This window comes from Python bivittatus, unplaced genomic scaffold, assembly GCF_059951505.1.
Source record: "Python bivittatus isolate LINGU-HERP-01145 unplaced genomic scaffold, Pbiv_v1 ctg000610_np1212, whole genome shotgun sequence".
In the NCBI taxonomy this organism is placed as follows: Eukaryota; Metazoa; Chordata; class Lepidosauria; order Squamata; family Pythonidae; genus Python; species Python bivittatus.
Window position 1 is genome coordinate 39,698,106 of NW_028277088.1, and position 27,854 is coordinate 39,725,959.

The 27,854-nt window shown below is 37.8% G+C and overlaps 1 protein-coding gene across 4 annotated transcripts in view; it reads left to right on the forward strand.

Annotated features, from left to right (window-relative positions):
* The window catches only part of RBMS3 (RNA binding motif single stranded interacting protein 3), a 609,805-nt gene that overhangs the window by 259,855 nt on the left and 322,096 nt on the right, over positions 1-27,854 (forward strand). The gene's annotated exons all lie outside the window — the stretch shown is intronic.

Below are 27,854 nucleotides of genomic sequence, written 5' to 3' on the forward strand. Positions count from 1 at the left end.
ATTATTAAACATCCACAGTATGATTAAAAGTAATAAAAATCCTAACAACATACAAAAACCAAAAATCACCCCAAAAGGCATCACTTGTCTTCTGCCTTCTAGAAGAGTTCTGTTTTCAGCTGCTTTGAGAAGGCAACCAAGGTCGGAGTTAACCTGAGTGCTAATGGAAAGCCATTTCAGAGGGTCAGTGCATTTCTAGAAAAACAGTACCCCTGAGCCTTGGGACTTACACCTCCTTAAAGTGGGAACCACCAGCTGCTTCTACCAGCAGGATCAAATTTATCAACCTGATTGTAGAAGACAAACATTCTGAAGGTACAGTGGTACCTCTACTTACGAATGCCCCTACTTACGAAAATTTCGAGATACGATCAGCTCCGGCCCCAAAAATTTACCTCTACTTACGAACTCGCCTCGACTTACGAACCGGATCCGCGGCCATTTTCTGCCCGTTCCACGTGGTCCGCGGCCATTTTCCGCCCGTTCCATGTGGTCCACAGCCATTTTCCGCCCATTCCACGTGGTCTGCGGCCATTTTCCCGCCCCTGACACGTGGTCAGCGGCCGTTTTTCCGCCCCTGACGTGTGGTCCGCAGACGCCGGAATGGATTAACGGTAATTACATTGAACCTTATGGAAAAATTTACTTTGACTTGCGACCAACTCGACTTGTGATCAGAGTCACGGAACGGATTAAGTTCATAAGTAGAGGTACCACTGTAATTTGGTCCTAAACCGTAAAAGTTTTATAGGTTGAATCTAGCAGTTTTAAATTGCACCTGGAAGCATATTGGAAGCCAATATAGGGCCTATAGCACTGTTATAATGTGCTCCACTGACAAGCAATAGATACCATCTGGGCTCCTGTATATTGGACCAACTAAAGCTTCAAAGTGGACTTTAAAGGCATGTAGGCCATGCTGCAATAATCTAAACTAGTGAAGAAGGCATGAGTCAATGTAGCAAAGTCCTTTTGCTCCAGGTAAGGCCACAGCTGGCACACCAACCAAAGCTAGGCAAAGCCCCCCACCCCCCAATGACAGCTTTATCTGCTATTCAGGAAGGAGCCATGAGTCCAGGAGGATGTCAGGATAGAGATGTAAAACTGACTTATCATCAGGATGCTGATGATACTAAACCCCAAACTGATGCATTACATCTCCCATTGGCTTCCTATAGATCTTAAATGGTAGGGGAGACAGGACTTGCGGCACCCTATCCACTAGTGCAACCAAAGTTTTCTCCATTCTGTGCTGAAGCTTGACAAGTATCCAGATAGTCTGTGTCAAGTAAGGCACTCTGTAGTTGGTCCTTCACAGTGTACTGCCTATATTTCTGATGTTTCCTACCTTAACCTTATGGACTTTTTGATAAGCTAAAAAATAAATAAAAGGAAGATAGAGAAATAAAAATATTTGAGCACAAATCATGTCTGAATTAATAAAAAAGAAAAGAAAAAAGAAAAGAAAGGTCTCAGATGTTCCTTCACAGAAAAAAAAGGTAAGTGATGCTTGCAATAAGAAAGGAGACTTAATTACTCTTCCATCTTTTACATGGCCTATGTCTTGATTTTTGCTAGTAACTGAAATGAATGGTAGAAAGAAGCTAGTTCAAATTCATAGGTCAGTTACAGTTCAGACCTAATGTCATCCATGTTTAATTTACCTTTGTATGTGTGGTTATCCCTTTAAGATATAATTTAGCCTGTTCTTAAGTTAGTATAATCCTTTTGGTTTGTTCCTATTAAAATTTACAAAAGTCATATGCAACTCCTCTACTCGAAGTCCAAATTTATTACTGTTTTTTTTAGAAGTTGATATCTCAGTCCTTACAAATCAATGGTTCTGTGCAGGGGATGTGGCCTGTGTGTGTGTGTGTATGTGGCATGATCAATAATGTAGTTCTGAAGACAATTTAAGAAAGTTCATGACAGGAAAGTCTCACAATTTGTCCCCAGCCTTACAGCCACATCAGCCCTCCAGAAGCTGAAATGTTGGAAAGCTCCTGAACAATGCAATGTAAAGTGAAAAGCCTTTTGCTTTTCCCTTTGCTGGGAAATGAAGTGAGAAATTTCTTTAAACGTTTCATAAATTTATTAAATTAACTTGTGATCTACTTCCATTTCCTAACATTCCCCTTCTATCTCATTACATGTTGTTCTGGAGGACAACCTAATCCTCTAGGCTAGCTTGTGGGAAGGAGATGTCAAGGGCAAATGGAGAAAATGTAATTTTTAACAAATGTCTCCTTGATTACTCAATATATACTTGATTTTCTGTTACTGGAACAATGGGATAGATTGAGTATAAAATATTTTTCTTTGTATGATGTTGTTATAAAGGAGTCCCACTGTTTATCTAGTATGTTTTCAAAGTAGCATCAGATTTCAATCTTCTGGTTAACTAATTCAGTTTTCAACCAAGCTATCTAAGAATGAATTCACTGCCCTGAATGACTGGCCATTTCTCCTTCCCTCATGAGATCCAGAGTTTCAGTGCTGCCTGGGAAAAAAGTTGGCAATAGTGCCAACTTCTCCTCAGTTGGAGAGCATATCTGATTAAATGGACAAGAAAGCCAGTGTAAGAGTGGGTGTGGCAAAAAAGGAGATGAGCCAAGAAGAATGCAGAGAACAGAAAAAATCTTTAATCCAGTTTGGCTACAAGAGCTGAAGATCTGGAAAGATAGAAAGACTCAGAGTTAGGAAATAGTCAAGATAGGAAAATGTAGAGCTATAAATGTAGGAATCAGAATATATGTAGTAGATATAGATATTCATAAATTAAGTAAGGAAGAAGTAGTGGCAAATGTATAGCAACAGTAAGACCCTAGGTTGAAATAGTAAGAAAATACATAGAAAATAGACACAAACATAGTGTTTGCATTTCCAACCATACTACAGATGATCTATCTCATGTTTGCAGGAACTGCAAGGTCTGTTTGCAGGAACTGCCAGAGATTTGATTGGTAATTTTAAATTCTGTGGTAGTGGACTATGCTAAAAACATGTTTATTGTATGTAGGCTTTTCTTGTATTATATTCACACAGACCTGGCTTTTCATTGTAGTAACAACTGGTAATCAACTATAAATTTGACACAGAGTTAGTAATAATTGAACCTAGGACTTACTTCATAGCACATACGGTATGTTCTCCACAAGTGAGTTAATCTCCTTTCAATCAAGCTGATTTCATAGGACAGTGGTTGGACTTCAGCAACATACTGATTGTTGTTCATCCTGATTACTCAACAGCAGAAATTGGGATTAAAAAAAATGGAAGATGCTGGTGGAAAAACCAGCGTTCACATCTACATAGGAATGTGTGATATAAGTTATTTGCAAGTTCACAAATTTAGCAGTCTGCAAGTTGGAGAAACTGAATATGGTTGGCAGAAAAATACATTGGGAAAAAGTAAACTGGTATCCAGTAGTGCAACTCTCCTCTCCTCTCCTCTCCTCTCCTCTCCTCTCCTCTCCTCTCCTCTCCTCTCCTCTCCTCTCCTCTCCTCTCCTCTCCTCTCCTCTCCTCTCTTCTCTTCTCTTCTCTTCTCTTCTCTTCTCTTCTCTTCTCTTCTCTTCTCTTCTCTTCTCTTCTCTCTTTTGCATGAGGTGATTAACAATGTTTTTTAACAATATAGGCCTTTTCTATAACAAAATGATACTTATTCCCAGATAGATATAGGAATTCAGTATTACGATTGAAGTAAAGTTAAACGGTAAAAATGCATATACATTCTTTTCTAAAACAAGGATTTCTCAAATAGTTTTGTTAACCTAGAAGTTGTAAAGCACAGAATGATGGTATGTTTCACAAGATAGAATATAATACAACAAACTTGTTGGGCGGGAGGAAGGGGTAGCTAACATTTGGATTTAAAATTAGCTAGCTGCACCACTGCTGCTGCCTGGATACTTTGGACTATAGTTTCCTCAGTCCTTTGCCACTAACCATGCCAGCTTAGACAACTGGGAGTTGAACTCTAAAATGTCTGTGGGGAACACAGTGTGTTGCTTATTCTTGATATATATAGGTAGTCCTCGACTTATGACCATTTGTTCAGTGACCGTTTGAAGTTACAACAGTGCTTAAAAAATGGACCTATGACCCATGCCTGAAGTTATGGCTGTTGCAGTGCCCCCACTGTCACGTGATCAAAATTTGGGCACTTGGCAGCATGCCTGCACTTACAACCACAGGGGTGCTTCAACTCCCCCCACCTGCCTATCTTCCTCCCCATCTCTGCCCTTTTGGCTGCCCTGCACTCTACTGCCTACCCCTGCCACCCCTGGCTGCCCGCAGCTGACCTTCGCATCTTCTTCCTCCTCTTGCTGGTCTCTGGGGCTGGTTCCGTTTTCCAGGAGTGCTTCCAACATGAGCCCATGTTTCTCCACTCCCTCCAATTCTGCAACCCCCCAAAACAGCACCTCCCACACAGCCTCCACCTTCGCCTGGAGAGCTGCTGGTAGCTCTCCTGCCTCATCCAGTGACAGTGCCATGCTTCACTGCCTCCTCCCTGGCTAGGCCTGGCAAGCTCCTTTCAGCAGGCAAGGCTCCACATCCCTGCTGCACTCGCCATGTCCTTCCTAGGGCTGCACCCTTGCCCAGCTCCTGGATCCCAGGCCAGCAGCAGGAAGAAGATGCGAAGGTCAGCAGGGGGCAGCATACATAGGTGGCAGAGTGCAGGGCAGCCAAAAGGGCCGAGTTGTGGGGGGGGGATATAGGCATGTTGGCGGAGTTGAAGCAAGGGCAAGCACTGCAGAGTAGGAGAAGCATGAGATCCCGGCCTTACAACAGTGCTGTCCTGGCTTAATGACAGCAACTGGGATTACTAGAACTGCCGGCACTAAGTGGTGCAGTCACATGATGTTTTGCCTAATGATTGGATCGCTTAGTGATGGAAATTCCAGTCCTAATTGTGGTTGTAAGTCGAGGACTACCTGTGTATTACATACAAAAGTACTGTCATTTCCAAGAAACGAGTAGGGCTAGCCCTATCACTGGATTCATTCTGAGGTGAATGTGATGCCCTCCAGGAATGTTAGCTAGAACTCACATCATCTTTGGTCATGCTAACCACTGTAGCCCAACATACCTGGTTGCAGAAAGCAGCCGTTATTATACTGGAATCTGGGGGAGATGGGCGGCATACAAATTAATTAACTAAATAAATCCCTAGATGACAATGAAGATTACTATAATTAATGAAATTTATTATGACCACCCACTCCAGAAGACTCTAGGCAGCCTACAGTATCCAAATATATAATTAAAAACAGTTTAAAAACACATAAAACAAGACAAGGCAGCCCAGACTATAAACAACCATATCAATAAAAAGAAGATAAACATGATAGGGGCTCCACAAGCACACTACTTCCAGGCTGGGACAGAGCCAGATCTTAAAGGCCTTCCAGTACTCCAGGATAGTGGGCACCATACACAAATTACTAAAATCAGTAATTTATTAATACTGTAAGTCTCATTTGAATTAGTCCTATATTTTCTAATTTCTTACGTGATTCTGTATCCCCACTTCCACTTTACTATATATACTGCAGATTGTCTTGCATTTATGTATGGGGGGGCTTATATGGTGATATTGTTGATATGCAACATATGATATTATGACTACCTCTAGTTTTCTGTCATACCTCCCTGCCATAGATTTGCGAGTGATCTAAGAGGCTCTTACACCTGTCAGAAAGGGTTACTTAGCTCATACATTAAGGAAGAGCAAAGCTTGCTTTTTGAAATGAGCTGCAAATTCAAAGCTGCATATTGGGCTTGGTGATTTATTTGTTCACAGCACTGATCAATTAATTTATTTCACAGTGATGTAATATTTAATTTTGTAAAAAGGAACAAATGGTTACAAGCTAGCTGTTCATCTAAGCCAAAAAGAGTAATTTCTTTTTCCAAATTGTAGCTTGTGAAACATGAATAACTTTATCCAGTAAATAACAAAAGATATGTGCCCAGATGCTTTGTTTTTTGTTGTGGTTGTTTAAAAAGAGTAAATCAATATGAAATCAATCCTTCCTCAATTTAACCAGTTTTATTACTATATGTGAATGGAATAATTTGAATAGAATATTCTAAACTCTGTGTGTGTGTGTGTGTGTGTGTGTGTGTGTACAGACAGACAGACATTCCCTTGGCAAAAATTGACGAATATTTAAAGAAACAAAATTCACTGAAAGTTATGGAAAAACAGAAACAAATAATGAACCTCTAAAAATAAGGGAAATCTGTGAAGCTATAAAAATGGCTAAAATAGGGAAAGCACCTGGAGCAGATGGCTTACCAGCCTCTTATTATAAGCACTTCAAGGATAAATTACTACAATCTTTGCAAAAAATGATGAATTCTAATTTACAAAGTGGAAAGATACCAGATAGCATTAATACCTAAGGAAGGCCAAGATTTGGCTTTACCAAAAAATTACCGCCTGATATCATTATTGAATAAAGACTATAAGTTATTTATAGTGATTTTACCTGAGAGGATGGAAACTGTTTTACAGGACTTCATTCATGAAGATCAATGTGGGTTTTTACCCAAAAGACAGTTGAGAGAGAATATTAGAAATATGTAGGACATTTTGGAATACTTAGAACAACATAATGAAAAACAAGCTGCATTGATCTTTCTAGATGCAGAAAAGGCCTTTGACAATTTGAACTGGACTTTCTTGTTTAAAATTTTGGAAGATATGACTTCGGTGAGAATTTTATTAAATGGGTAAAATCGATTTATACTTCACAAAAGGCGTAGAGAGGTATAGAAAGGGGCAATACAAGAATGCCCCTTGTCACCATTGTTATTGAATAGAGACATAAGACAAGATGAAAGAATTGCTGGAGTGAGGATTAAAAGGGAAATATAAATTACAGACATTTGCCAATGATTTGGTGATAATTCCGGAAAATCTTTTGGAAGGAATAGAAATATTAATGAAAAAACTAAAGGATTTTGGTGCATTAGCTGGATTTAAAATTAATAATGAGAGAACGAAGATGTTAACAAAAACATGAGGATGGAAGAGCAAAATGAATTGATGGAAAAAAACTTGTTTTAAGATTGAGAAAAAAATGAAATACTTGGGTATTACTATGACTAATATGAATCGTGTTATTTCAGAACAATTATGTTAAGACATGGAATGAAATTAAGAAGCATATGCTAAGATGGGAGAAATTACAATTGTCATTGTTGGGGAGACTTTCTATGATAAAAATGAATATATTGCTTAGAATGATGTTTTTGTTTCAAACTATACCTATTTTGACAACTTATGTACCATTTAAGCAATGGCAGAAAGATATATCTAGGTTTGTATGGCAAGGGAAAAAGCCAAGGGTTAAATATAAAATCCTTCAAGATGGAAAGGAACAAGGATTGAGACTGCCTGATTTGAAATTGTATTCTGCAGCCTGCTGCTTGGTTTGGATGAAGGAGTGGGTGCTGCTGAGAAAGAAGAGAATCTTAGAACTAGAAGAGCACGACCTGAGGTTTGGATGGCATGGCTTTCTATGGTACAATAAAGTTAATGTAGCTTTTAAAAATTACTATGTTATCAGTGCCATATTGAGAATAAGGAATAGATATAAAGCTAGATTGTGCCCAAAAATACCTTTATGGGTCTTGGCACAAGAAGCATTTTATAGAAAAGAAACAGCAGGCAAAGAGAGATGGTTAACTATAGAGAGCTGTTACAACAAGGGCATGGAGAATATAAGATGCAATCAAGAGATCAATTGACTGCAGAGGGATGTAGTTTTCAGTGTTTTCATATGCACAGTTAAGAGAAAGATTTAAGGTAGATAACAAGATATTTGGAATTGAACAGCACAAGACAGAATCTGAATTTCAACTATGTACAAATGATGAACATGTAATTGCTATAATGTATGAACTTTTGTTGAAATTTGAAATGGAAGAAGAACAAGTAAAAGATTGTAAGATAAAATGGGCTAAGAATTTTGGACATAACATACTGATGGAACAATGGGAAAATATGTGGCTGACAGGACTGAAATTTATGTTATGCTATAATTTAAAACAGAACTTTTATAAAAAGATGCACCATTGGTACATGACTCCAGAAAAATTATCTAGAATGTATAAAAGTACTTCAAATTTATGTTGGAAATGTGGAAAACATGAAAGGTCATTCTATCATGCCTGGTGGACTTGCAAAAAAGCCAGAAAATTTTGGGTTCAAATACACACAGCGATACAAAAAATTTTAAAGATGAATATTCAATTACAACCAGAACTTTTCTTGTTGGGACTAATGGATAGGCAATTAGAAAAGAGTTATGGAAGGTTGTTTTTGTATATGATAACTGCCGCAAGATTATTATATGAACAAAAATGGAAAGACTGAAATACTCACAATAGAGGAATGGCTGGTGAAGATGACAGGATTAGCAGAGATGGCAAAATTGACTTGTTTAATTAGAGAAAGGACAATAACTGACTGGAAACCCTTATGGTTTTTTTTTTGCTGAAACAAGAAAAAAAATGAACTTGTGATTTATGGGTTTGATGATTAGAAAAGGTAGAATATGGAAAGAAGGAAATTATGCTATAACCTTTAGAGAGAGAGGGTAAAATATAAATGTACTTGTAATTGCTATTAAGAAGATTGGAAGCCACTTCATTATAATTTCCCTCCCCTCCCCTCCCCTCCCCTCCCCTCCCCTCTTTGTACTTTTTTTCACTTATTACTTTCCTTTTTTCTTTCAAAATTTGTATTTTTATTCTTTTAAACATTTCTTTAATAATGATGGATGGATGGATGGATGGATGGATGGATGGATGGATGGATGGATGGGAAAGTAAAGGCCAAAGTGGTCCCAGCGGTGATAGGAGCAATCGGGGCTGTGACTCCTAAGCTGGGAGAGTGGCTCCAACAGATCCCAGGAACAACATCAGAGTTCTCTGTCCAGAAGAGTGCAGTGGTAGGAACTGCTAAGATACTGTGCAGAACCCTCAAACTCCCAGGCCTCTGGTAGAGAAGCTGAGACTGAGGAAGACGCATACAGGTGAGAGGGGATTTTTTATAAAAAAGAGAGAGGAATTATATTTATTTTTTCTTTTCTTCATACCACACATCTGAAGTTTCTCCTAGATGTCTATAGGTATTTAAATGTTTCTATTTTTATTTATTGCTTGCTTAATGTCCTTTGATACTACTACCAGTTTAATCCATTAAAAAATAATGCTGATGAAGTGGAAGTTTAGCATTCACAGAATATTTGAAATATTTTTACAAATTAAAAAGATTATATCATTTGAAATGGAAGTAAATTTCAATTTTTGTGAAAGTGTATTTAGTTCTAATTCATTTGTATACCTTATTCTTCAAATTTCAAGTGAGATGTATAAAGTGCCTTAATTACTATACTTAAATTCCATAGCTCTGTGTGTATCTGTCTTTAATGAGAACTATTTTACTACTGGAGTGTTTCTTTTGCATTTCAAAGTAATCTAAGTACAGTAAAGACATCCTTATCAATTTTGCTTAGTTGCGTATTTCCTGTGTTGATTGCCAAAACATCCTGTTTTCAATTTTTGAAATATTACTTCCAATAATGCATAAGAAATACTTTGTGTACATTGAACATTTCCTTTCTGGTCAGTCTCTTCCTGTTTACTTTTGTCTGCTGTGTAGCTATTACGCAGCAAATGGCACAAAGTAATTTCTTTCAGATCGGAAATAAATTTGCTTCTTCCTATTCTTAAACCAAATACTTAAGTTCAAAATAATTTTCTTTGTTACTCTGGCAATTCATATCGACTATTCATCCTGTCATCCTGTTATCTTGATTAATCAACTGATTCTTTTAATCTGTTGGGAACTTTCTTGTGCACCTGCATTTATTTGGGATTTGTATCTACATGTAGTCCAGGTCCCAAAGTTGCCATGTGTTTTAGGATTTGTAGCTAACAAGTGAAATAATAATTGCTCCAAAATTACATAGTGAGCTTCATGGATAACTGATGATTTGAACTTAGATCTCCCTGGACCCAGTTCAACAACAATAACCCTTCAAGGTAATTAGACATATAATTACACTGACAACTAAAACAGCATCAATGCCTAAAGTAGTAGAACAATGCAATTCTATGCCACTGTTCTTTTCAGTATTCTCAATTACTACATACAATACAATACAATACCAATACAAAATACTTTAATGACCAAAATATAATATATTTTAAAATATATAAAATATATAAAATATATACAAGGAATTTGTCTTCAGTGACGAACACCAGTATTATGTTACCTAAATATGTCTATGATCTCATCAGCTGATTCTTAATGGATTCTGGGATGATAAACTGGGAGCAGCCCCCCCCCCAAAAAAAAGCTTGTGAAAGTGCAGCTAATAAGTCAGAGAAATGTGGAAAATTCCCAGTGGGTAGAGAAAGAGTTCCAGTAAGAACTCAAACAAGCTATTAAAATCCAGCTTCCAAGGGTTGTGTATCTCCTGCTGATACCTTTAAAACTTAAGTGAGCTTTCTACCATTTCTCTTTTGCCTCTATATCCAGTTTTCTTTCATCCATAGAAATTCATGTAAACCTGTGAATAGTTTTGGGTTTGTTTTAATATTTACGTACTTATGAATTTATACAGTGCTTCACTCAAGGCTATTCCGAGCAGTATTCAGAAGCAACAGCCACAGCTAATTCAGTATGCCTGTAAATTGCATGTTACAAGTACAATGTAAAATATATGTGACACATCATATTTCAGGGTATTTGTTGTAATTTTTAAATGATAAAATAGAACAGTGGAAAAGTCAGAGAAAGGGGAGACCTAAAATATTAACAAAATCCCCTGAATACTAATCTAAACTTTCATTCTTAACTACCCTTCACAGCAATGTTGAATACAGTGGGATCTGTGTCTTAATAGATTATTCTTATTCATAATTTCCCGAGGTTCAATCCCTGGGACATATTTTTTAGTAGAGATGTTTGCACATTTCAATTCTATGTTAACATAACTGCCCTGCATCTACCTGTTGGATTTTTGTTTTATTTGGAACCTAATTATCTATTAGATTTCACTTTTTTTAAAAAAAAAAATTCTAATGCAATTCTCAGTGAGAAAATGCAAAATAGCATTGCAAATGCATATTGCGGATAGAACTTTTTAGAAATTTAAATGTTTAGATAAAATAACATTTTATATACTAAACTTATCTGATGAGAAGATAATTTTCTTCCCACCTGTGAACTGTGAAGAACTGAAGATTATATTGCTGAAAAGAAAGCGCAGGTGGCCTTAAATATCACTTCTGAAAAGCATGAAAATCTTTAAAACTCTCCCCCCTGCCCAATATTCAGCCTCTCCCCTCTCAGTTTCTCTTGTGATAGAATATCTCTGTGAAGAGGAGGGTGATGTGGTGGATAATAACAGAGAGCAAGGCTATCAGGAAGGAGGGGGTGCATTCCAGGAAGGGAAAGGAGACAAAAGACAACACAGTCTGCAGGAGGAGCATGGGAAGCGAAAGAGGTTCAGGATAGCCACTCCCTAGAATCTCCCAGGATAGATCCACTAGTTGCTGTAGTATAGATTTATTTTGGTAAGATTCTGTCTGTAATATAATAAAGGAACTCAACTCAGCTGGACTGTTTCACTGTTGTTCTTGGGCTGGGCTTGACACGACACGACTTCCTTCCTCCCCTCATGCCTTTAATAAGTTTAATAAGCTGGGGAAAGGAATCTGTGGCTTCTAGACCAGACCTGCAATTTTAAGGCAACCAATTCCTTTTGTAAGGCTTAATGTAGGTCTCTTCTCTTCCTTCCCAACATCTACATTTAGTTTTGATTCCTTCCTTTCTTTTCCTTTCCAAGAAGTGATTCCTTCCCCACCTCCTTCATCTTCAGGCTCATCATCTGTTCAAGTAAATGCAGTATATAAATATTGTCCTTGAAAAATTAAGCATTACCAATCAAAATAGCTATCTAAATATGACGTTTTATGCAGATCTTTTTAAAAAAATTCTCAGAATAAAGCAAAAAGAATGGATATGAATAATCTTAATGTGAAATTTATACAGACCAAAATTAAGTGGCTATAGCCCCACTTTTCAGTAAATATGCATACAAATTCTGTTAATCCCAGAAGTACAGAGTTATCTTTGCAAAATATCTGTACATCTCAGATGGCTAAAACTAGGCTTTATTCAAGCAGAAGTGCTGGATCCTTTAGAAGCTGATAGATGGAATGGATGCTTTAAGGAAGCCAAAAATTAGGGATGTATAGTCAGATTGATTCTGCTATGTATTCTGCCTTTGCTTCAGAAATAACGAAGACTGCTCAAAAGCATATGATTTGGATGCTATTTCTATGCATTTTTAATATAGAAAAGAAAACAAAAACATGTGAATATATTTTGTTTGTGTAACAAACTGAGTGCCTTGTTCATTTGTAAATGAAAACGTGCTTATAATTATTTTGTATCTTGTAGAATGAAGATGTTTTTCCTTTTTAGTTGTGAATTTTCATCTCTAATTTATTAATATTAGGAAATATACATTGATGGTTTACTAGCTAACTTAAAAACATACGTTTAATAATTTAAAAATATTTGACAGTTGGCTGTATTTCTGCATTCAGAGGTGGTATAGGCTGTGTGAATGTTATACAATTTATATTTAGTAACTTAGTTTTCAAGGGCAAATCAACCTCTCTGCTTTTTAACTCTAATTTTCCAAATGTTCTCAGACTTTAATTTGATCCTCTGTCTGCTGTTGATAAAACAATATCTCAAATGTGCATAGTAAATTATTGGATAATCAGTTTTTATGCTCAATACCTGCTTCTTCAGATGGACACTGCTATTCAAGAATTGAAAACACACTTTCAAAAAGGGAAATACTGTGCAAAACAGATCATGCAGTGTTTTCCTGGGGTTAGTTGATGTGTTTCGTAAATAGGAAAAAAAAATCATTATTATGTATTTGTAATGAATACCTTTCTGAATGTATTTACACTTCAGATTTGCATTCATCTGCCCATTTTTCCAGAATTGTTTTTGAGGGTGAATGCTAGATTTTATGATGAACTGGCATAGCTGAATCAACTATAGATTCAATATGAGCATCCCTACTTGTGAAAACCCATTTGGTGTAGTGGTTAAGGCACCAGGCTAGAAACCAGGAGCCTGTGAGTTCTAGTCTCACCTTAAAGCACAAAGCCAGCTGGGTGGCTTTGGGCTAGTCACTCTCTCTCATTCCTAGGAATAAGTCAAAGGCAAACCACTTCCAAAAGTCTTGCCAAGATAACTGCAGGGACTAGTCTAGGTAGTCACCAGGAGTCAAGTTTGACTCAAAGGGACCAAAAAACCTTTAAATATTCTACTTAGTTGGGGATAGTGTAGGCAGATTGACTTGTCATTTCTTTCATTATCAAACTGGATCTCTGAAAAGGGAAAATATTTCAAAATATTCTTACTTGAGGAAACTATTCTTGGAAGTCTTCATTGCAGAATGTAGACTATTGTCAGGGATTTGGGAGAATATATCTCTTTATGTTTGTCATCAGTATAATTTGTACGTGTCTGTAAAGAGGCTGATTAAAGACAAAACTTGACAACGTGGTTAGATTGATAGACAAATGTTGGGCTACAGCTTTATAAGTTTGGTTGGAGCAGAGTCGGGATCTGATTTCTGCATTTTGCTCACTGCCTACTGGCAGGTATCCAAAAATGCTATGGTTGTGTTTTGTCATTATATAAGCTGAGGATGTTCTTTTCTCCTGCCACCTAGAGGGGGGAGAACATCTCTCCAACCACCAAAGTGAGCTACAGCTTTAGTTCTTGCACTCCTTGGTTCTTCATTAAACCCTCCATTTATCGATTCTCAGGATGCCCAAGTCTTCCTGCCCCAAACAAGCATCCAGCACCAAAGATGGTAAGCTTCCAGATCCTGAAGGCCTCAAAACCCAAAGCCATTCAGTCTTTCCAGGGTTGAACTGAAGCCTATTGTTCCCTATCCAGCCTTCCATAGACTCCAAACACTAAGATAGGACATCAACAACATCACTTAATTCAACGGGGGGAGGGGGGGAGAGATGTACAGCTCAGTATCATCAACATACTGATGATATGAATTATCTCACCCAATAGCTTCATGTAGATGTTAAACAGGAGTGGAGAGAGTATCGAACTCTGTGGGACCCCACAAAATAGGGGCCAAGGTTGGAACCTCTCACTCCTGATCAACACTGACTGGAACTGGCAGGAGAGAAAGGAAGAAAACCAGCACAATACAGTGCTGCCCATCCCAACCCCTGCCACTGGTCCAGAAGGATACCATGATCAATGGTACTGAAAGCAGCCAAGAGGTTGGGTAGATCAAGGATGGATGCACTACCCCCGTCCCGCTCCCACCAGAGGTCATCCAAAAGTGGGACTTTAGAGGTCATTTAGTCCAATCTCCTGCCCAGTGCAGAAATTCTCAATCTATCCCAGACACATGTCTGTCCAGTCTTTTCTTGAAAACTTCCAGTGATGGAGCAGGTTGTTCCACTGCTTAGTAGCTCTCAGAGTCAGGAAATTTCTTTTTATTCCAAGTGTGGATCTCTCTGTTAAGCTTTTAATTGTTGGTTCTTCTCTTACCCTTGGGTGCTTCAGAGAAGGAATCCACACCCTCTGTCCTGTATTCATGTAGAAGACTGCTATCATGTATCTGTGGCATATGGGTTTTGTGGCCAGGCTAGTTGCTGTTATACTGGCATGAGTCAGTAGAAGAAAAGACGAAAAATGAGAAGAGGATTAGGTATGCAGCAGTGCTCTCATGAGGGCAGATATACTGCCCTATCTGCTAGCCAGGACTGTTGTGGGGCAGAGGGAGGCATCATTGTCATTGGCTATGCCTAAGTGTTGAAGACTATAGCCCTGGGGGGGGAGAGACCCCACCTCCTCAGTCGCTGGGGGACATGCTGCCAGTTTGAGCCAAAAAGGGGAGGGAAAGAGAGAAAAGATGGAGAAACACACTGCCACATTTGGCCCTGGGCTGCTCTGAGGCTTTGAGGCAGAGAGTGCCTTTGGAGAAACTGTGCAGGAAGTTGGTGGTGGAGAGAGGCATCGCTGGGCATGTGTTTATCCTTGGAGTGAAAGGTACCAGTTCCTGGCCCCAGAGGGAGAAGAAGGTGATGATGTAAGCTGGCGGCTTCCCTGGGAAAAGAGAAGTGAAAACTCAGACAGGGGGATGTGCCTCACCCAAAACCCAAGGCAGACAGGGACAGAGGGGGATAGCTGTCTGCAGAGGGACACCTGGAGCCTTTGGGGAAGCCCTAGACTGGGAAGTCTGGACAGAAGACCCATAAGGAGCAACATCTATGCAGTCTGTGCAGTCTACTGCTGTCAAGGTCTGGAAAAGCACGATGAAAGGCTTTAAGCACTCTTCAAAGTAACTCAGTCCATTCTTTTTCTCTCTCTCTCTCACTGAAGGAGGAGGAAAAAGGGGGGAGTTGGTAGCTATGCAACTAAGTGGGTGGTTGCTAGCAAAGAGGTCTGGGATAGAGGTAGAGAAATTAGAAACTGGAAAGTTTGGAAACTCTGCTGTAAATAGTTCTGGTTTTTTTCACTAATTCCTGTAAATATACCTGCACATAGTATAAGAAACAAAAAAGCCTCTACTGTTTCTGTCTCTGTGAAGCAATTAAAGACACACACAACCCAGCTATAAAAGAACCATCAGTCATGCTGTGACAGTCTTCCCTTAGCCTTCTCTTCTTTTGGCTAAACATACCAGGTTTCTTTAATTGCTCTTTGGAGGATATAGCTTCCAAGCCCCTTATTATCCTTGTCACTGTTCTCTGCATTCTTTCCAGTTCCTCAGTGTCCTTTTTGTATTATGGCTACCAGAACTAGATACAATCTGACCAGTACAGCACGGAGCAGTACTATTGCTTCCCATGATTTTGACACTGTACTTCTGTTGATGCAGCCGAAAGATGCATTGGCTCTTTTGGCAACTGCAGCATACTGCTGGCTTATGTATAGTTTTCCCAGAGCCTCCTGACAAGTACTACTGCTAAGCCAGGTACCACCTATCTTGTACCTGTGCATCTAGGTTTTACTGCACAAGTGTAGAACCTTACATTTCTCATTATTGAACAACATTTTGTTGGATAGGGCCCACTGTTCAAGTCTACTATGATCCTTTTGAGCCTGTCTTCTGGGATATTAGCAATCCCACCCCCAACTGTGTGTCACCCTCAAATTTTACGAGCATCCCTTCTATTCCCTCATCTTCAGTAAGTCGTTTATGAAAATATTTAAGAGTACTTAAAATATTTAAAGAGTACTTAAAATATTTAAGAGGACAGAACCATGAGCTACCCCACAGCATACCTCCCTCCATGTGGACTTAGACTGATTCAGGACCACATGTTGGCTATAGTTGTTTAGCCAGCAAATCTATCTGATAGTAGGACCATCCATCCCACATTGTTCCAGTTTATCAAGAAGGAGGGTATGATCTACTTTATCAAATGCCTTACTAAAGACTAAGTACGCTACATCCACAGCATTCCTTTGTTCTACTATCTAGTCTCATTGTCAAAGAAAGCAATAAGATTTGTCTGGCATGACCTATTTTTATATGATGGCATCTGGTAATAACGTTGTTAGTTTTAAAGTGTTTGCAAGTCCACTGCTTGATTATCTTTTTTAGGATTTTCTCAGATATTGATGTCAAGCTGATTAATCTGTAGATTCCTGGGTCCACATTTTTCTCTTTATAAAATATTGGAATAACATTGATTCTTCTCCAGTTTTCTGGCACTTCCCCTGTGCTCCAGGATTTCTGAAAGGTTTCCATCAGTGGGAATGTCAGATGACATGCACCACTTTCTTTAGCACTCTGGGATGTAATCCATCCAATCCAGGAGACTTGAATTCATTTGGAGCAACTAGGTGTTCTCTCACCAATTCCTTACCTATTTTGGTCTCCATTTCTCTCATGTTCCCCAAGGTGCAACTTCTGATAAGTTGGACTGCTTTTTCCTTTTGTGAAAAGACAGATTCAAAGTAGGAATTAATTAGTTCACCTATTGCCCATCACTGTCTTGGCATCTTTTCCACCTGGTGGGCCAACCATTCCTTGACTTTTGTTTCGGACATACCCAAGACCTTTTTGTTGTTTTTAGCATTCATAGTCAGCTGTAGCTCATGCTGAGGCTTAGCCTTCCTGATCCTATCCTTGCAGATTTGAGGTATTTTCTGATATTCTGCCTTTGTTATATGTCCTTCTTTCCATTCTTTAAACTTGTCTTTTTTGTTTATCAGTTTATAAGAGAGATCTTGGTGCAACCAAGCCAGTCTCATCAGGTATCTCTCATTTTTTCTTCTGTGGTTTTGTTTGTGTTTGTGCCTTAATTATCTGAGTTTTCAGAATTTCCCCATTCTCCTGAACTGTTTTTCTGTTCAGGATTTACATCCATGGAATCCTTCCAAACTTTCCCCTTAGCTTATTAAAGTCAGCTCTCTTTAAGTCTAGAACACTAATCTGGCTATCTTCAGTTCTCCCTTCCTGGGTTGCATAGTCATTAGTGCCTATGCCAGATATTCTCATTGGTGAAATGAGAGTATGTGTGTTTGCAGGAAGGAAGTATTGAACAAATGTATTAAACCCAGAGCCTTCTGTTGCTGGCAACAAAGGTTTCTTGTCTTTTCCCCCAAATGTGAAAAGGTGAATTTCCATGCAGTGGTAGCAAGGGAGGATCCTCTGTAAGCTGGATAATGTATAAATTGTGCAACTTCACTTTGTGTTGTGATTTTGTTTGGCCTCAGGAAAAAAAAGAGGGGGGCAATGGAAATTAAATGTACATTCGCACATTGTTATGTAGCAATATATACAGTTATGTGAACCTTCATAGTTTTGCCCACCATATTCTCTTTGACATTAGAATGTAAATACAAAGTTGCTAGAATTTCATTATAATTGGTCCAACGTAATATGGATAAGCAATAGGTGTGAGGCATAATATTTAGGAAGTGTTTTTAAAGATGGGAAGGGGCAGAAAGCACTTGAAAATATCCAGGCACCCCATCTGTGTTTAAAGGCACAATAATAACAAAACTTTAAATTAGCATAAGAGATTTAAGGCATTTCAGGAAAACATTGATTAAATCTGCCAGTGAAATGAATGTGCTTGGTGAGTGACCTAATTAGTGTATACTTGGTTCTTTTTCACTGCACTGCTTACCACTAATTGCTGTTCTGTTGGTCTTCTCCTGACAAGCAGGAAAAAACAAGGATGAGGGATTTGTTACAAAAACAGTGACGTTCAATTTTAATTCATTTGAACCTACTGCCAAGTTAATTATGGAATTGAGAAATTGAGCCCAGGAGGTCCATTGCCATTTAGATTATGGGAAATATAGTTGCCTGGGTACACAGTATACTTACACTAATATCAGCTCCTTGCTGCTTCTTTAAGTAAGTCTCATCCCCTCTTTCTTTAAACATCCACATGCATACACAACTGTAGAATCATAGTTATTCTTTCATCTTCAGGATTAACTTTGAATGCGATCAAGCCAAAGTTAAAGTAGTCCTTTTATTTCCTTCAGAACGAAGTTCCTGATGGTTAGTAATGTTGTTGAACAATATGGACTTAGAAAAGTGAATCTCATGGTTGTTAGCCAGGACCTCCTTCCTAGCAGATCACTTTAGAACAAGATACATCCTTAGGAGAAGATGAGGATCTTTGCTGGACATAGTCCATATGGCATTCAAGGGGAATCAGTGAATAGAGCTTGCTTCCCTGGACATCACCAATAGGATGGCTTCCAAAGACAACTGTGCAAAAAGGTACTCTTTCGAATCATGAGAATTTCTGAAGGGAATTTAACATTAAAAGGAAAAGGATAAGAAGATCCAGTGTATGTGTTTCAGTTCTTAAAATAAATATGACAATAAATTGCAGACATATTTATTGATATGTATTTGCCCTTAGAGCAGACCAATTTAAACAGATGGGACTTAAGATAGTCATGATATACAGTGGGGCAAAAAAGTATTTAGTCAGCCACCAATTGTGCAAGTTCTCCCACTTAAAAAGATGAGAGAGGCCTGTAATTTTCATCATAGGTATACCTCAACTATGAGAGACAAAATGAGAAAAAAAATCCAGAAAATCACATTGTCTGATTTTTAAAGAATTTATTTGCAAATCATGGTGGAAAATAAGTATTTGGTCAATATCAAAAGTTCATCTCAATACTTTGTTATATATCCTTTGTTGGCAATGACAGAGGTCAAACGTTTTCTGTAAGTCTTCACAAGGTTTTCACACACTGTTGCTGGTATTTTGGCCCATTCCTCCATGCAGATCTCCTCTAGAGCAGTGATGTTTTGGGGCTGTCGCTGGGCAACACGGACTTTCAACTCCCTCCAAAGGTTTTCCATGGGGTTGAGATCTGGAGACTGGCTAGGCCACTCCAGGACCTTGAAATGCTTCTTACGAAGCCACTCCTTCGTTGCCTGGGCGGTGTGTTTGGGATCATTGTCATGCTGAAAGACCCAGCCACGTTTCATCTTCAATGCCCTTGCTGATGGAAGGAGGTGTTCACTCAAAATCTCACGATACATGGCCCCATTCATTCTTTCCTTTACACGGATCAGTCGTCCTGGTCCCTTTGCAGAAAAACAGCCCCAAAGCATGATGTTTCCAGCCCCATGCTTCACGGTAGGTATGGTGTTCTTTGGATGCAACTCAGCATTCTCTCTCCTCCAAACACGACGAGTTGAGTTTAGACCAAAACGTTCTACTTTGGTTTCATCTGGCCATATGACATTCTCCCAGTCCTCTTCTGGATCATCCAAATGCTCTCTAGCAAACTTCAGACGGGCCCAGACATGTACTGGCTTAAGCAGGGGGACATGTCTGGCACTGCAGGATTTGAGTCCCTGGCGCCATAGTGTGTTACTGATGGTAGCCTTTGTTACTTTGGTCCCAGCTCTCTGCAGGTCATTCACTAGGTCCCCCCGTGTGGTTCTGGGATTTTTGCTCACCGTTCTTGTGATCATCACGGGGTGAGATCTTGCATGGAGCCCCAGATCGAGGGAGATTATCAGTGGTCTTGTAAGTCTTCCATTTTCTAATTATTGCTCCCACAGTTGATTTCTTCACACCAAGCTGCTTGCCTATTGCAGATTCAGTCTTCCCAGCCTGGTGCAGGTCTACAATTTTGTTTCTGGTGTCCTTCAACAGCTCTTTGTTACAGGTCTGTGAGAGCCAGACATCTTGCTTGTTTGTAGGTGACCAAATACTTATTTTCCACCATGATTTGCAAATAAATTCTTTAAAAATCAGACAATGTGATTTTCTGGATTTTTTCCCCCATTTTGTCTCTCATAGTTGAGGTATACCTATGATGAAAATTACAGGCCTCTCTCATCTTTTTAAGTGGGAGAACTTGCACAATTGGTGGCTGACTAAATACTTTTTTGCCCCACTGTACTTAAATAAATAGCAGTTTGCTGCTATTTACTAGTGGAATTCTGTATGAGTGGAAGTTAATGGAAATATATCTCATGCTTTCAGAGAATGAATATTTATAAATGCAGTGTCCATGGAGTTTAAGTTATACCATTTGAATCACTAATGGTGTCCATGGAGTTTAAGTTCTTCTGCTATGATACTATGGTGATTTGATTATTTTAAAAATATATTTGTAAACTGCCTTGAAGTCCTAGATAGTGTTTTAAATAATTAAATTGAGAATAATCTATGTTATTTAAATTATACATTTACATTAAATTAAATTATATATTTAAGAGACTTATTGCAAGCTTCTCTAAAGTTTGTTCAACCTACTGCTTTATCACTGCTTGAAATATAGTTTTTCATGCAGATTTAAAAGACATAAACTATCTGACAACTTTCTAGCAGATGGTTCATTTCACAAGAGCTCCACTCTGGTACTTTGTTCTGGAATTGTGTCTGCACAGTTGCTGAAATGATAAAATGCTGTGGAAGCCACATAGTTTCTAGAAACATAGAGTGCCAGTGCTAAATATTGACATGCAGATAAGCACAAAGCTTTATTTTCTTTGTCATGGTAATAATGGGTGCACAGCTGAGAAATGCTACTATGACATCACTTTTAAAAAAAACAAGAGATGGAAAAAGGCAATATAATTAAGAGTACCTAAATTGAATCACCATGAGAAAACATATTAGCTAGCTAGTTTGCCACTAACATTTTAGCACTTAAGGGCTCATTTCTTGAAAAGATAATATATGGCTTGATCCTATATCTACATTTCTGTGTAGCCCCTATAATTCATGTTGAACAGAGTTCTTGCAAGATATTTTCCATCAGATGTGGAAAATCCAAACTGACTTCTCCATGGTAATTAAAAAACTGACAAGATGCCATCCTTTAATGGCACCTTAGATCTGGCACCTGAGCCAGACATCCCACTTATGATAAAGACCAGCTATGTTAATCATGCCATAATATCTTTTGGCTAGTCTTACATCTTAATTTGAGGGAGAGATGGCAGTACTGCCAACAGCAGGATCTCTTCCAGTAACAGCCAGCTCAATGTACCATAAATATATCCATTCAATTCATCTTTTTTCTCTTTTTTTCAATATATTGCATGAGTATGCTATTTCTTTTGCAATAGGATATTTCAGCTTCTTTGATATTTTTTTAAAGTAACATCCTACAGCTTTTGGTGCCAGCATTGCCATAGTAATCTGACTAATATATATAGGGCAAAATTCATAATAAGACTTCCATCCTCTGTAAATTTACATGGACGTGAACCAGTGGAACTTGTTTTTAAGTAAATATATTTAGGTTTTGGCAATATAACTCAGTTTTTTAAAAAAAATCATTATTGCAATGATTATTTTAGAAATGAGCACATATGGCCTCTAGAAATTCTTCCAAATTTTTGAACAGATTTTTGAACCATTTCCCCAAATTCTCTCTGGGCAGTGAAAAATTTACCAGTGACTTCTGAAGAATAAGGTTCCCCTTTATTGGTGACAGTAGCAATGCTCTTTTTAAAACACGCACACACACACACGCATACATGATAGAAGAAGCTCCCTCATGGTTTATTTTTATGGGATTTAACTGTGTTAGGCAGAGTGCAGATATAACCATCAGCGTTAGAGAGATTTAAAAAATGCAATGTCCTTAACTTGTTCTCCAAAGAAATCCAGCCAGAAGTTATAAAACATAACTTGTGTTTATTGAGAAAAATAAAAACTACATAAAATACAAGTTTCATGCAAAACATATAAAAAATCACTTCTTCTCATATATGTGGCATCCAAGACTTATCCAATACACAAGTTTAACAAAGTCTCTAGCCAACAAAAACTCTCAGAGAAGAGGTACACTACTTAGTTATTAGTTACTACTACATAACCTATAAAACTGATTACATGATGACTAAAATCCTACTAAGCAGTGAGGCATATAATCACCCACAATTTATTGACACTATGCACCTCCCCTTAGGTAATTAGCATACAGACACCAATAGGTGGCAGTAAATAGCAGTATTTACTAGAAATCTAGTATACGTGCAAACTAGAAGTATTTACTAGAAATCTAGTATATGTGCAAACTAGAAAAACAAATGCAGGTGGCATGACTTTTGCAGTCAAAACAATTGTTTGGAGATAAGCTATTTGCTTTTCTTCCCATGAGAATATCCTAACAAACTGAAGTGTTGGAAGTCATAAAAGCCCAGACCTTGTAGAGATGGTTGTAACATGAAAGCCAGGTCATTCTCTATCCCCTTTGGCCAGTTCAACACCACAGTACCCCATCCAGGGGAATTTCCCCCAAATTGTCTTCTCTATTAAAACAATTTCTAAAGCGCTTTTTTTTCTTCCATTGAATTCAGTGGAAACATATAAGGCAGAAAATGTAGGAGACACTTTGCCAGTATCCATCAGCCAGGAGGCCACATGAGAGAAAGCACTCCTAGCTTTCTAGGGAAAACAACATGGTAGCAAGAGAACAATTTGGCCCCTTGCATTAACTAGAGAAGAATGAATAGAAAATTCATTTGGAAGCTGCCTTGGGATGGGAAGCTGAATGGATGTTGGCTCATCCATTGACCAAAGGAGAACCCCAAATTTCTATTTAAAAGAATTCCAAGAAGCAAAAATCAGCCCTTCATTTTGCTTACTATTATATTTCTGGATTTAAGGGACTGATCTCCCCATTCTTTTTCTTCACTCCTCATCCATTTGTGTGGCGTATTGTTTTAAGTAGCCTGATGGCAAGGCCTGTCTCTCATGCTTAACTGATGTAAGCATCTTTGGGAGATAATAATTGTCTTAAAAATGAGATAAAAATGCAGTAAACAAATAATGAATAAATAATAAAGGGAACAAATCTGCTTGAGAACAAGTATTTGGGGAAATGTGATCTTAATAATTCAAAATTCTGTTTCTCTGTGGAACATTTGTGGATAACAATTTCATTTCTTTGTGGCATGGTATGAAAAGACTGAGAAAAAAGGAAAAATAAAGTAAAATAAAAAGAATATGGTTGAAAAAATAAAGCTGTTAATCAAAACATGAAAATACAATATTTATTGAATTTCCCTGTGTTATTTGTGTGGCCAGGCCAGTGGTCTTATTAAGAGCATAATTCATAAATGTTCCTTCCAAACATAGTCCAAAATGACCAAAAAATGAAATGTGCAGATTTGGAGAATAAGAGAAGTCTTGGGAATGAACCAATTCAGTTTCTTTAGATCTAAGGATCCACAGTTAGAGATCAGCCAGTGTTATTCATCATAAATACCTTTTATATCATTTTCCTTTTTTCTAACCATTTTTTCTCTAGTGGTTCTGTTATATTACATTCTGTTGTGAAATTTCTGTGGGATAGGTCACTATTCTCATTTTGCAGCTGTGAAATTGAAGGTCAAAGCCTTATCTGAGTCACCTGTGGTTTATATTATTGGGTTAGCTTCAGGCTGTCATGTTGCTGTTCTCATCTCTTCTTCCTCTTTTGTAGTAGAATAGGAAAGCAGCAACAGAAATTAAAAATTGCTCTCAGAATCAACATGCCCTTTCAATTTCATTGCTGTGACAATCATAGATAAAGGAGATCCCCACATTGCCATCATATACTATATCAAACCTATGCATGTAGAATGATGTGCATACATGAAACAAGAATAGTTAATTCAAGTCTAAACTTTCAAGGTGTCTTCAGTTTGCCTCAAAAAAGTTATTTATTCAAAATTTTCAGGCAAAGGAATATTTTGGAACGGAGGAAGATACTTCCTCTTGAAATCAAAAGTAGCAAATCATACATCAGTAAATATAAAAATGTGTTTGGTCATGGTATTCATCCTTAAGATAATAATTTTACTTCCGTATCTGCTATGATTTCCTCCTCCTTTTCCTTGAATACTTTGGGAGGCAAAATGTATTAATATTTATATTTATGAATACTATTATTTCTGATATTTAAATACTACATATTCCCTTTTGGATGTCCTATGCATGTAATTTATGCATACGTACTGTATTTTGCGTGCAGAAAATATTTGCAAAAGTGTTTGTAAATCCATCTTTCTTAGGATTAATTCATCCATCCCAGTAATGTAAACACATGTTCAGTGCCTGCATAACTTCACCTGTCTGTGATAACATAGAGAAATAAGATTGAGTCATAGCTGCATCCAATAGCTGCATCCAAATTCCAGTTCGACCTGACTGGGGGCAAGCTAAACTATTGTGGGATCACACATCTGAATTGCCATAGGTTTGAGCAGAATTTTCATTCCCTTGCATAACTAAGCTAGAAATTGAACGTACCTTCTATTTCCGACTCGCAGAGCTGGTACAGCATGGTTAATAATATAAAAAGCTGATTGATTGAGTTGTTGTCAACTCTTAGCGGCCAAATAGATTTTGTCCATGATGATCTGTCCTTCACATGGTCTTTCAGATCTTCTAATGATGCACTCATCACCACTATATCTTGGCCTTTTCTAAAGCCAGATTGAATAGCTGGCATTTCTTTTCCATGTAGGGCTCTAATCTGTGTTGGATGATCCTAAGCATTATTTTGCTAGTGTGTGCAATTAAGGATATTGACCAATAGCTTGCACATTCTGTTAAGTCTCCTTTTTTTTTTTTTTGGTATTGGAATGTAGATTGACCTCTTCCAATCTATTGACCATTGCTTCGATCTCCAGATATTCTGGCATAACTTGATTAGAACATTTACTGATCTTTCTTCTGTTGGTTGCTATATTTCAGTGGGTATTCCATTGGTTTTTGTAGCCTTCCAACTTGGTAATGATCAGAGTGCTGATCTAACTTCTGGTACTAGAGGTTCTTGTAAGTAGAGAATAACTTCTAAGATATCTTGAATGTTGACATCTATATTGTACAATATTTCAGTATATTCCTTCCATCTTAGTTTGATCTCTTTTGAATCAGTTACTCTCTGTCCATTGATATCCTTTAGTGTACCAACTCAAGGTTGGAACCTTCTTCTAAATTCAGAGATATTTTGAAATACTTTCCTTGTTTTTCCATTGATTTTCCATTCAGTGTCTTTACAGATGTTGTTGTAATACTGCTTCTTGCCTCTTCTAACACCTCTCTGAAACCCTTTGTTAAGTTACTTTCTGAAAATTTTGTCTTTCTTGGTTTTGGCTTCTCTTCTCTTGGCAATTTCCACAGTTTGTTCTGACATCCAGTTTGCTTTCTCCTGTTTCTTCATTTTTGGCAGTATTTTTTCATATTCATCCTTAACAATTCCATAATTCCTCTGGTCCTCTATCAGTGAGTTTCAGGACTTCACAGCAATTCCTAAAGTTGTCTTTGAAAATTGTGGATATATGTTCAAGATCATATTGTGGAAACTGACTGGCTTTCTTCGTCTTCTTCTTTAGCTTAACTTGGAACTTGCACATGAGCATTCTGTAATGTGTTCCACAGTCAGTACCTGCCCATGTCTTTAATGTTATAACTGAACTCCAGTCTCCAATTCCAGTCTCCAGTGACAAGCAGTACATCTTACTTGCCTGGTCTGTCAAGTTCAAATTGAACTTGATCATAAAACTCATAAACCTCTTCTTCTGCATAGTGGTTGAATAAGTGCATAAACTTGAATAATCATCATATTAAAGGGTTGTCCACGAAGTCTAATCAATAATATTCAGTCATTGATGGCATTGTAGCCAAGTACTGTTCTTGTTATACTCTTCCTAACTATAAAAGCAACACTGTTCCTTTTTTGTTTTTCATATTGTGAGTAATAAACAATGTGATCTTCTGACTGAAAGTGACCAATCCAAGTCCATCTCAATTTGCTGATGCCTAAGATGTCAATTTGTAGTCATTTCATTTTATCTTTCCCTGTGTTGAACTTTCCCGTGTTCATGCTTCTTAGATTCCATGTTCCTACTGTAATTCTGTTTTGTAGCTTCAGATTTTCTTTTCTTGAATAACAACATCAGCTCCTCCTCAGTAGCATGTTGAGTGCCATCCATGCTGAGGAGCCCATCATCTGGCACTATATCATCAATCGTTATATTTTCTGTCCATGTGGTTTTCTTGGTAAAAATACAGGAGTGGTTTACCATTGCCTTTTCCCACACAGTATGAATTGATGCCTTTGCCATTGTCACTAAAGTGATCATCTGCCTCCAGCATTTTCCTATATCACTGCTGCCCAATATAGGTCCCTGCTTGATTTAGCTGAGCAGCTGGGATGACCTTCATGCCTTGGGTGACCTTGCTGGGAATGTATACCCTTGCCATACACTTGTGATGTCTTTCACTCATCCCTCCCGGGGATACCCACCACCAACATGATGAGGCAGCACAGCTGAATTTGGGGGGCATAAAAAGCTACTGAAGTTTTAATGAAAATCAAGGTTTTGCACTCTTGTTTGTTTCTCAGCAGACATTGTTTGACATGGTAATAATTTAGATACAGTTTCACTTCAAAAACCTTTAGAGTTGAACTGCTGCTATTGCCCCCAAATCTTTTTTCCCAAAAGTAGGATTGATTTTTCAGATTCATTAAAAAATTTAAATTGACTATAAACAAATAAAAACATATTTGAAGAAGGCATAATGATTTTATTGGTCACTGTACATGTCTGTACATCTCTGATGTCTACATCTGCTGGGAAAACACTCTGGAACTTGGAATCTTGGATACTTTGGTTCTTACTGCTACTTTCTTGCAGCTTATCTATCTATATTTTTATCACTTACATTTATAGTTTATTCTTATGCATATTTCCTTACGGGTGAAATAGCTCCATAAATGTATTTAGCTACACACTTAATATGTGTGTTTAGAATTTTAGTCTTACAGCGCACAACTAAGAATTTTCTATTCTAAAGCAGTTCCCACTGAGTTAAATGTGAGTAAATGTTTACAGGATTGGAATCTTTAACATGAAAATTATGATCTTAAGTATAGCGTTGGCAATTTCTTAGAATAGGATTTAGATATATGTAATATATGGAATTAATTGGAGTACTTAGATTCATTTGTTTCTCTGCTCCCTCTTTTAATACATGCATGAGATACTAATAACATTAAAGTGCATTAAATGCAGCAGCATGTTTGTGATTGCCTTCTGTGTGAATGCATATTGATCTAGTAAATGGAGATGTCTGCCTAAAGCTATTAGCACTGTAGTACTAATACTATTATAGCTTTTGAGCAGGTGGATGCCAGCTCTTTAGATTGCACAAGCATTACAAGGAGAAAGAGATGAAGCTGTGGCCTTTCTCCAACAGATACATTGCGTGCATTCCAAAATATTCATCGAACTGATATTAAGGGAACA